Below are 12,676 nucleotides of genomic sequence, written 5' to 3'. Positions count from 1 at the left end.
AGCTATGTATTATCAATACATTTTGAAATCTTATAAAAAAACATTATGTTTATAAAGCAAAATCTCATTGAGACAATATAAATATCTGTTATAAATTACTAGTAATTATTATTACAGAAAGTTTAGAAAGCAGAGAATTCTGATTTCACATTCACCTTTGAAATTAGAAAAGTTAAATTCAGACAATATCAATATTTGTGTATCTACCTATCTATCTATCTATCCATCTATCCATCTTACTTGAAATTGTATGCTGTCACACTATCCTAAAGCATAAGGTTGCACATGAAATTTCGCATCATATTGTCATTAAACTCATATGGTCATCTGTTATGTGTTACATTTGTTTCTATTGGTCCAGTTCCTGGTCATGTAAAAATAATTTCATGAGAGTCAGTCTTTCAGTTTCCGTTATTCATTTATTTTCATTTATTCAGTAAATATATTAAACTAATTTCATGTGCCAGGCAGAGAAATTTGAGGGACAAATAGAGAACAATACAAATATGGTCTCATCTCTCATGAAGTTTTCTCCTTAATGAGACAGACTGACATTAATCAAATACTCAAACAGATAAACGTATAATTTAAAATTGAAATAAATGTTATGAAGAAAAGCTACAGCTACTGAAGCTTAACTTTACAAAGTAAAAATGTATAGCCAATTTACTTTCCTAAAAAAATTATAACATGTTACATTTTTATTCATTTTAAATGCAAGTTGTTTTAATGATCTATAGACATCTAACTAACTTTATTATTTAAAAACAAAACTTAGGGACAATTTTAATTTTAGAAAATTATTCTTTAAGGATATCATCAGCCTGAAAGTGTTAATGTAATTTCCAGTTGTGACCAAGGTACCATGGAGAGTTATAGTTAATTTCTAGTAAATATCTCTTTTTTTTTGTTTTGTTTTGTTTTTATTCTGAGACGGAGTCTCTTTCTGTTGCCCAGGCTGGAGTGCAGTGGCACAATCTCGGCTCCCTGCGACCTCTGACTCCTGGATTCAAGTGATTCAACTGCCCCACCCTCCAGAGTAGCTGGGATTACAGGTTCCTGCCACCATGTCTGGCTGATTTTTGTATTCTTAGTAGAGATGGGGTTTCACTGTGTTGGCCAGGTTGGTCTTGAACTCCTACCTCAGGAGATCCACTCACCTCGACTCCCAAAATGATGGGATTACAGGTGTGGACCCCCGTGCCTGGCCGTAAGTATTTTAAAATAAAAAAGTTTCACACCATATGAATTCATTTGCTTTTGTTAAAAGAATATTCAAATTCACTAGAAAATATGATTTGTAATTAATACCATGGATAGTGATAAACCAGTTACACACTACGTAAAGCATAAATTGTACTAGAAAATAATTTGTAAGCAGGAATCAAAGGTGATCTTTGTATTTTGTAATAAAACACTATATATAAACTCAAAAATATAGCTATCTTTTCGACAAATGAGTTTAGGTAATATTTTTACTGAATAATCTCTATAATTTAAATAAAAGTAACTATGTTATTATCTGCAGGTTTAATATTAAGAATAGTCTACAGATCTAGTTAAATAAAACAATAATAGCCCTTGCAATCTAAATGAAAATTTCATTTTTTTAAAGATTTGATAAATATACTCACTATTAGGTAAGTTTTTCCTCATGAATGGGAATGTGAGTTAACTGCATCTGTTCTTTTTTAAAGCAGATTTCAAATTAGAAATAAAAAAAGATATTTGCCTGCTAGGTACTTGCCAATTTCATTAGAAGTGATGGATTTTTGTGTGTGTGTGGTATAGATTCGTCGGTGATGAAAAATACTGATTGCTTCTCCTTTCTAATATAGCAATAGTTCATGTCTTGGAACTACTTCTACTGTCAAAGTGAATAATATTTTAATATGTTTAGGTATGGCTTTATTCTTCCTGATAGAAAAATTGAATGACTTTTGACATTAAGAGAGTTTGTTATTAGTCACTTGAGTAGTATTGATGCCAAATGTATTTGATGATGTGTTTGAGCTTCAGATAAAATTCTGGAAAAGAAAACCAGAGGCTAAAAAGGGCACATGGTATCGCTCTCGCTCTTTCTCTCTCTCTCTTTGGGTGGTTTGTGTAAGCCAACAATCATATATTTCAGCAAAGCAGGAGGGCTTCTTGGAAAATGGGCCTTATCAGAAACTAGATTCGAAATTAGATTGTTCTTGCAGAGCTGTTTCTTAAGCATTTATGTTTGAGCTCTAGAAATTATTGCGATGTAAAAATCAAGCTTTTGGTTTCTGAGACTTGATGGACTCTAAGTAGCATTAGAATTGTCAGATAAATTTTTACCAAACCAAAAACACAGTTCTAAGTATAACTGTGTGCATTATGAGATGAAAATATATTGTAATGATGTGCCAATATTTACAGATCTCATGTCTGTCCAAACAAGAGTTTGTTAATAATCTGGAGTAATTACTATGTACTGTGTCCAGCATGTTGATAGATTTATTATAGAAAATTTAAACATGGAGAAATGTCCTTCTGCCTCCCCATCCATGACCTGCCTGGCCTTCCTTGTCTCAGGGAGTGGGTCACAGGTCACTATAGGTAATTTTAGCCCCCACTGGGGAAGTGTTCCAACAACATGCTGGCTATTTTGGTAGCTGTAGTTGTAGGGTTTGTGTATGTGCATGTGTGTTTGTGTGTGTGTTTGTGTGTGTGTGTGTGTGTGTGTCTGTTCTGTGACCACCCAGACTCTCTGGTACACCCCACCCTGTACCCAGATCCACTATTGCCTCCACAATAACAGAAACATGCCCAGGGACTCTGGGTAGGGGCTGAGGACATATAACTGCTGTCATTCCAGAGGAGCATTTTGAGCAATAAAATTGAGTGTTAAGTATTTTTGAAAATTTATAATAGACTTATTATAGACAATGTCAATATTTCCAGAGTTTGCATCTGTCCAACCAAGCATTTTTTAAAGATCTGGAGTACTTGCTATGTACATGTCCTAGACGTTGATAGATTTATTATAGAAAATTTTTGAAATACAGGGTCCTTTTGATCATTTGTTGCATTGTAACAGGAAACATGAAAATAAACACATAGGTAAACATTTAGGATACTCCTAAACTCCAAATGATTCCATCAAATTTCCTTTTATAGAAAAAATAATTACCAAGACAGAAACAATGAAGAGACAAAAGACTACTAATTTTTGCACATACTCTGATTTAGACAGAAAAGACCGGCTATGAGACTAGGCAATTTCAGAACACCAAGACAGCTTCTCAGCTGCTTTTATAATAGAGCACCTCATACAAAATCAACCCAGTGAGAAGAGAATTGGCATTGCTGCTAAGCAAGCATAAGTAAATAAACACTGTCGAATAATTACATGATAAACAAATAAGATGCCTGAGTGTATAAAAACATTAAAACCACTTGAATATAAATGTAGAAAACATGGAAATCAATAAAATCAGTAGTTTGAAAATATGCAGTGGAAAATGACCTTTCCTAGGATATTAATAAAGACTGTATAACTTATTATTACATTTTATAGTTTTCGAAAATGTTAAAAACATATACATGGTATATAAAAAAAAAAACTGGGAAGGACCTAGATAAATATTCAGAGTAACAGTGCTTTTGTAAAAATACTGTATCATACTAAAAACCTATTGATCAAAGCTGTTGTGGATGTAAAGATAAGAAGATAATTATAGACCGGGTCTGGTGTCTCACACCTGTAATCTCAGCACTTTGGGAGGTCAAGGTGGGCAGCACACAAGGTCAGGAGTTCAAGACCGGCCTGGCCAACATGGTGAAACCTTGTCTCTATTAAAAATACAAAAATTAGCTGGACATGGTGGTGCATGCCAGTAATCCCAGCTACATGGGTGGCTGAGGCAGGAGAATTGCTCTAACAGGGACCCAAGAGGCGGAGGTTGCAATGAGCCAAGATCACATCACTGCACTCCAGCTTGGGCTACAGAGCAAGACTCCATCTCAAAATAAATAAATAAATAAATAAAAAGTAAAGAGAAAGATAAATATAAACCAGTAAATAAAATTTCTATTTGAGTAGTTATATTGGCTTTCAAAATGTGAAAACTGTTTTCTCCACAAAGAAAATGAGTTATGTAATCCAGGTTAGCAGCTGGGGTGATGTTTAATGCTGTCAAAATAGTACAAATAGACATGGTTTAAAGAGTGGCTGTATATAAAGAATTTCTTAAATTGTGATCACTGTTAGCAAACTGAGACAGAAATTTGCATGTTAGAGTTTCTTTGGGAAGTGCTCGTATGAGTAATACCTGTAAGAGAGTGAAAAAAACAGAAGTATGTACGCAGAGGGAGATGTGTGAACTATAATATAGTTGCAGTAAAGGAGTTCTGGAGCTAGAGCAGCCTTCAGACTTGTTCCAAGTTAAAACAAAGAGGCTGGGATATGTAACTTCTCATTGGTCAGTCATTAGACACAGGAGGCAGCTAGACACCTTTGGATGAAGGTATATCTCAGAGACAGGTGCCTCAGGGAGCAATCAGCAGGCAACACTAGGAAGCTGGGGAAATGAGTGCCTATTGAAAAGGCAGATATACATGCTGCCCTACAATATCCATTAATGTCAACCACTTGTGCCACTCGTGTTCACTTGCTTATTAGTCTAAGTTCGACGCATGTAGATCATGCTTCTCCAGGACTTGTCAAAGAACAATTACATCAAACACTTGTTAAAAATAACAAGGAAGACTACCCAAAATGCTTGCAAGAGGAGTCAAGGCTATTTCAACAGGGGAGAGAAATTCAACTCAACTTGCAAGAAAAAAAAAGATTTCAAGTGCTGGTATGAGCTAATGCGAAATTAGAGGGTCTAAGGGAGAAGACTGGTCAATGTGATTAGGCTATCTATATAAAGAAATTGTGTTTTATCAAAGTTAGGCTCCTACTTGCTCAAAACTGAGAGACAGAGGTCTTATCTTTCTTGATGATTACATTCAAATAGATGGATCCCAGAATTTTCAGAAATAACTTCCTAGATTGTAAAACTGACAAGAAGCTAAGAAAATATTTACACTCATAGGGGCAGCGAAATAATTTGCAATTTTAAGTTTTTTAAAGTAAATACTGTAAAGAAGGAGGCCCTGGGCCTATAGTCAAGAAGCCTGTCTAACTGTCAGTCAAGTGATGGGAAAATTCAGGCCACACTGGTCAGACTGTTGGTAGTAGTTTGGTTTGGAAAGAAATACAAGTGTAAGGTTAGTGTCCCAAAATACCAGCCCTTACACAATGCACATGTGGGCCACTTTTCATCAAGATTAGGCAGAGAGTAATAAAAGATAACCCAAGCAGACTACTTGAGGCCAAATATTTTATTTCCTGCATTCTTTGCAAAAACTAGCACTGTCCCCTCTTGATGATAAGTGACAACTAGCTCTGCTGAGATGGTGAGTCCTCTTTTTGCCTAGAGCTCTCTTGATATAAGGAACTCAAAGTAATTTGGTAGCAGGTGTAGCTTAAAGTTGAGATTTTTGTCTTACATTGTAAGAGCTTTCCCCTCAAGAACCTGGATCTATCCATACATAGAGTCTTAAGTTTTTTAAGAAATAAATTTATTTTGTGAATTATAGGAAGGATTGATGAGAAGAGTCATTCTTATAATATGCTTGGTTTCTAAACCAATGCATTCTTTTTGTTTGTTTGTTTGTTGTCGAGACAGAGTCTCATTCTCTCACTCAGGCTGGAGTGCAGTGGTGCAATGTTGACTGACTGCAACCTCTGCCTCCCAGACTAAACCAGTGTATTCTGTATATTGGGTACATAGCACCACATAATGATTATTAATTTAAAGTATATACACATCTTGTGAAATCATACTACATTATTTCAGACTTGAATTCAGGAAGATACAACCTTGTTAAGTCTTCAAAAAATGATTGAGGCTGTGTACAGTAGTTCATGCCTATAACCCCAGAAACTGGGGAGGCTGAGGTGGGAGGATCACTTGAGTCCCGGAGTCCTAGTCTAGCCTGGACAACATAGTGAGACTTCATCTCTACAAAAAAATTCAGTCAAGCATGGTGGTACATGAGACTGTGGTTCTAGCTACTTGGAAGGCTGAGGTGGGAGGATTGCTTGAGCTTGGGAGGTTGAGTCTGCAGGGAACTGTGATTGTGTCACTGCATTTTAGCCTGGGTGACAGAGTGAAACCTTGATTCAAAAAAGAAAAAAGGACCTTTTGATAACTTTATTAGGCTGGTAATACATTGTGCTTTAAATGATAGGTTTGATAGATCCTACAGCCATGTTTTCATTGCTATAGTTCCTTTGTGTAGAGTAAGTGCCTTGTTCCAAGACAAGTTTATGTGTGATTCTACATTACACTGGTGGATCATACCTCTGTAAGTCTTCAGATAGATTTTCTGATCAAGATACTAAGGAAAGAAAATGAAAACCTATATAAGAAATATATGCAGATATTAAACAATGTTAATCTTTATCCCTTTCAGCATGAGAAGTCATTTATGTATTTAAATTGTCAATTAGTTAATAGTTTGCTTCTTTGAGGAATGAATGTCTATTGGATTCAACATTGATCTATTTTTCTGACAAGGTGGAAATTCAGCAATAGCAGAAAGCTAGGTTAGCATTTGTGACTGAGATCAGGTCATCGTACCTATCTCTTGCCTCCATCCCTGCCACTATTGCTACTCTGTTCTTGTAACCACTGTGTGAACAATAGAGTGAACTAATACCAATTGTGGATGAAATCACCTGTCCACATATTTCAGTCTACATGGTTCTTTTGTGGGTTACTAATAATAGACGTTCCCTTATGAGCATTAACATGCTCATAAAAATCTCATGCTCATAAAAATCTCATCATGCTTACATCTTCTCCAGTAAACACATCCTCCTGAGATGTCACCATCTCAGAACTGAATCTTCTAATTATTTTATTTTTTATTTCAAGATTCAGAACAAAGAGCCAAATCATTTTTCTACTGCATATATGTCTGTGTATATATTTATCTAAGATAGCAGATTAGAGGCTATAGTAATGCACCTCACCTACTTGGAAATAGCAAAATAGTGTGTACAGATTCACAATATGAACTTTTATCCAAGATAGAATATGGAAGTTCAATATAAAAGTGAAAGAAACTTCAGATATTTGAAAAATAAGGTGGATAGGAACCTGTGTGACAGGTTTGGTGAAAAACTTGGAATTTAAGAAGAAAAAAGAATGTCTACATGATACATATTTTCACTGGGAACCAGACAATCCAGGCCATGGGGGAAAACCTTGACTGTACCAACCCCTGGATTTGACTTGGAGAATAGTTGGGAGACTGAAAAAGAATGGCAGCAGGAAGTGGTCTGTGCACACTCCCAGACCTTAGCACCAATAGAAGGCCCTTCTTTATTCCACCTCAGTGGGAAATAGGGTAACTTGCCAGCCAGCATAGGAAAGAGTCACTGGTTTAGAGAGTAATGAGATTGGGATTTGTGATATAGTCTCAAGTAGGGAAGAAGCTTCCACAGCCAAACTGAGAGGGAAGTATGACATGGAGGCCTGTCATGGGTGCCAGAGTTGGGTGACCCACGCCCCCTGACTTTTCAGGACTAAATCAGGAGGGGTTTGGCACTGAAGACATGGTTTTGACCCAGGCAGCAAATGTTATAGCCTGGGGTGGTGTAGTGGTTTGAAGACCAACTGTCCCAACTTTCTACACAGAAGGGAGTATTGGTGGGTCAAGAGCATGAGAGCAAGACAGGTCCCACTATGACCTGCTAGGCTGTGGAGTGCAAGTTGCTCCTCTTTCTCTGGGCTACCTCATCTGCACAGCAGTTGTTGCTTTGCTCCTCCTTGGAGCACTGTTCTAGGGGCCTGAGAACTGCCTTCCAGCTCCACCAAGGCTGGCACTTGCACATGCCACTGGGGGCTCAAGTACGCGCTTGCCCATTTAGCTCTGCCTAGCTTTACTCCCTCTCCTACCCTGGAGGCAGAACACAAGACTGGAACCACTGAGAGTTCCATGGTCAAACGTGTTACCTGGAACACCCAAGTACTTCCTTTGGTTAAAAAGAAGTCAAGCATAAACCCTACTGTCACCACCAAAGCTAGATCTCACTTGCAAGTGCTAACTCCTGGCCTGGAGGTTGACATGCATAGATCATTACAACATATGCTGATCATATACAGCACTCAAGAAGAACATAAGCTTTATATGACCTCTGCTACCACCATGGCCAAAATCACCTTGACTACCTAGAAGTCCTTGAACCTGGTACCTGCCTGATACATACATTATCATTACAACTGGCATTTCAGAAAACTACCATCCGAAGGCTGTTTATAACCAAAGAAATCAGAGTCTATGCCACTGAACACACCTAGAAGCAAAGCCGAATGACCCTAACTGAACATACATCATAGACATATTTTCGGGGGAAAAATAAAAGTTCTGCCCCAATGAAAGTAAATATAAAATAAGCAGAAGCAACTGTTATCCTAGATGTGAAAAAATCAGGATAATAATGTTGGACGTATGAAAAACAATGTACTATGACACTCCTAAAGGAACACAGTAATTCTTAGCAACTGAGCCAAATAAAAGAAATCTCCAAAATGGAAAAAAAAAAAGAAAAAAATTCAAAAAGTACTAATTTTAAAGAAGCTCAATGACATACACAAGAAATCTGAAAACCAATACAAATAAAGCAAAAAATTAATTCAAGATATAAATGAGAAATTTACCAGAAATAGATATCTTAAAAAAAAAACCAGAAAGTCTGGAAATTCAGTACATATTGACAGGATTACACTTGACAGCAATACACGTGAAAGCTTCAAATAGAGACTAGGCCAAGCAGACGTTAAAATCTCAGAAGTTGAACATGGAAAAAAAATCCCAAAATTGGCAATAGAAGAGCTTCAATTCACCTAAAAGGTAAACTCTATACAACTAACAGTGCACTTCTCATAAAAGAAACTTTCATAGCCAGAAGAGATTGGGATTTTATTTTCAAAATGCCAAAGAAATAAATGACATCCATGAACTTTGTATCCAGTTGCAATAAGCTCCATAAATGAAGAAGAAATGAAGTTTTATTTTCAGGGAAGCAAATCCTGAGAAAATTCATTACCATTATACCAGCCCTACAAGAAATGCTCCGAGTAGTCCTAAACATGAAAATGAAAGGTTGATACATGCCATTATAAAAACACAAAATAAATACAAAACTTACAGATAATACAAAACAATTCCTCAGAGGAAGAGAAAAATGTCAACATGAAAGAACTCCACCAATTCACAAAGACAGAGAATTAACAAACAAACAAAAACAAAGAATATACAAAGCAACTAGCTAATAATATAATAACAGAAACAAAACCTCGTATATTAGTATTAAACTTGAAAATAAATATATTAAATGCTACACTTAAAATGTATATATTGGTAAAATAGATTTTTTAAAAACACGGATGAACTATATGCTACCTATAGGAAATCCACCTTACTAGTAAAGACACATATTGAAGATAAAGGGATGGAAAAAGATATTCTGTGCAAACTGAAACAAAGAGCAAGCAGAAGTAGCTATATTTGTATCATATAAAACAAAATTTAAATCATAAGCAGCAAGAAAAGACAAAGAAAGTCATAATATGATGAAAATGAAAAAGGAGATATTACTGAGGAACTGTTTTTCTCTTTCCGGGTCCACAAGGGGGCATAGTTTTAAGGGCAAGAACTTCCCAGTGCCATGCCTCCCTCCCGTCTCTCTCCGTCTGGGAGACTTAACAGTTTATGTTTAAATTTCGCTGGCACAGGAAGAAACTAAGACTCAATCACCCCAGCAGAAGTTTAAGGGAACTCCTTTCATTGGCCAGAGGAACTTGGGGAGGTGGGAATTTCTCCCAGGATAAATTCCCCTGTTCCTACATCCACACCTGATTTCCAGCTCCTGGAATTCCCTCCCATATAGTGGGAACTCTCTTTCCCCTCCTAGATTCCCCTTCTGGAGTCCTCTTCCATACTCTTTGTGGAAGTTTTTCTCTCTTCTCCTCCTTTTTTTTTCCCCTCTTTTCTCTACCTAAATAAAATCACCTTTCTGCAACACTTATTGGGTCCAGCTTGTAAAGTAAATACTTTACAAGCTTACTGTGCACCTGCTGTGGTCCCCTCTCTCATTCCTGAGAGGGCAGAGACCAAGAACCTACAACATTCTCTTGAGGGAGCTGTGCCTCACCAGCACCCCAAGAACCTGGTTACAATTACAACTCATGCAATAAAAATACACACACACACAAACACACACACACACACACACAGAATCAGAGACTAGGGGCAACAATATACCCACAAATGAGAAAACGTATGGGAAGTAAATAAATACCAGGAAACATACACTCTCCTAAGATTGAACCAGGACAAAATAAAAATTCTGAACAGGAGAATAGCATGTACTGAAATTAAATCAGTCATAAAAGATCTCCAAACAACAACAAAAGCCCAGGACTATATGGATTCACGGCTGAATTTCAACCAATTTACAAACAACTGGTTTCAATTAACTTCAAACTACTCCCAAAAATCAGAGGAGAGAATCTTCCCTGTCTCATTCTACAGAGCCAGTATCAACCTAATATCACAGCCAGACAACATGACAGAAATAAACAAAACTATGGCTCATTATCCCTGGTAAACATCTATGCAAAAATTATCAGCAAAATACTAACAAATGAAATCGAACAATGTATCAAAGAGATAATACAGGACAATCAAGTGGATTTTATTCCAAGGATGCAATGATGTTTAACATACACAAATCAATAAATTTGATTTACAACATAAACACAACTAAAAACAAAAACAAATTGTCATCTCAATAGATGCATAAAAAGCATTTGATAAAAATTCATCATAGCTTCATAATAAATACCATCAATAGGCTGGTCATGGTGGCTCATACCTGTAGTCCTGGTACTTTGGAAGTCCAAAGCGGGTGAATAGCTTTAGCCCAAGTGGGTGCACCCAACAAAGGAGCACCCAGGGGGTGGACCAAAGTGGGTGAATATCCTGGACAACATGGCAAAATCTGGTCTTCACAAAAAATACAAAAATTAGCTGGGTGTGATGGTGTGCACATATAGTCCCAACTACTCATAAAGCTGAAGTGAGAGGATCACTTGAACCCAGGAGGTTGAGGCTCTAGTGAGCCATGATTGCATCACTGCACTCCAGCCGGGATGGCAGAGCAAGACCCTGACAAAAACAAAAACAAACAAACAAAAAAACCTCATTAATATGACATTGAAGGAACATATATCAAAATAATAAAATCCGTATGTGACAAACCCATAGTGAACATCATATTGAATAGGAAAAGTTGAAAGCTTTTCAACTAAGAACTGAAACATGACAAGGATGCCACTTTTACCACTCGTATTCAAACAGTACTGGAATTCCTACTCAGAGCAGTGAGGCAAGAGAGACAACTGAAAGGCATCCAAATTGTAAAAGAGGAAATCGGATTATTTCTGTTTGCTTCTGATATAATCTTATGCCTAAGAAACTCTAAAGACTTCTCCAGATTCTCCTAGCACAGCGCTCGAGCTCTGCTAAGGGACAGACTGCCTCCTTAAGTGTGCCTCCCAACAGGGAGAGACCCCCAGCAGGGTTTGAGAGGCACCTCATACAGGATCTGAAAAGAAGCTTCCAGAAGAAGGAGCAAGCAGCAGTCTCTGCTGTTCTGCAGCCTTCGCTGGTAATACACAGGCAAACAGGGTCTGAAGAGAACTTCCAGCAAATTGCAGCGGACCAGCAGAAAAGGTACCTAACTGTTACAGGGAATACTAAAAAACAGAAAACAATAACATTAACATCAACGAAAAGGGCCTTCATACAAAAACCCCATCCAAAGGTCATCAGCCTCAAAGATCAAAGGTCAATAAATTCCCAAAGATGAGGAAAAATCACTGCACTTTAGTTATAAGGAAAAATCAGTGAAAAAAGATTGAAAATTCCAAAAACCAGAATGCCTCTTTTCCTCCAAATGATCACAACTCCTTTTTATCAAGGGCACAAAACAGAATGGAGAATGAGTTTGAGGAATTGACAGAGTAGGCTTCAGAAGGTGGGTAATAACAAACTCCTCTGAGCTAAAGGAGCTTGTTCTAACCCAATGCAAGGAAGCTAAGAACCTTGATAAAAGGTTACAGGAATGACTAACTAGAACATCCGGTTTAGAGAGAAACACAAATGACCTAATGGAGCTGAAAAACACAGCATGAGAACTTCATGAAGCATACACAACTATCAATAGCCAAATCAATCAATCAGAGATTGAAGAGCAACTTACTGAAATAAGATGTGAAGATAAGATTAGAAAAGAAAGAATGAAAAGGAACAAATAAAACACCTAAGAATTATGGAACTAAGTAAAAAGACAAAACCTATGATTGATTGGTGGACCTGAAAGTGATGGGCAGAATAGAAACAACTTGGAAAACACACTTCAGGATATTATTCAGGAGAACTTCCCCTACCTAGCAAGATAGGCCAAATTCAGGAAATACAGAGGACACCACTAAGATACTCCTCAAGGAAAGCAATCCCAGACACACAATCATCAGATTCTCTGAGGCTGAAATGAAGGAAGAAATGTTAAGGGCAGGCAGAGAGA

At 37.1% G+C, this 12,676-nt stretch overlaps 1 long non-coding RNA gene across 1 annotated transcript in view; it reads right to left on the bottom strand.

The window, feature by feature from the left end:
- LOC103791843 (uncharacterized) overlaps positions 1-12,676 on the bottom strand; it is a 97,067-nt gene that overhangs the window by 47,449 nt on the left and 36,942 nt on the right. The window lies entirely within an intron of this gene.

The sequence above is a fragment of the Callithrix jacchus genome, chromosome 3 (assembly GCF_049354715.1).
Source record: "Callithrix jacchus isolate 240 chromosome 3, calJac240_pri, whole genome shotgun sequence".
Taxonomy (NCBI): Eukaryota; Metazoa; Chordata; class Mammalia; order Primates; family Cebidae; genus Callithrix; species Callithrix jacchus.
This window is presented reverse-complemented; position numbering and strand designations above follow the sequence as displayed.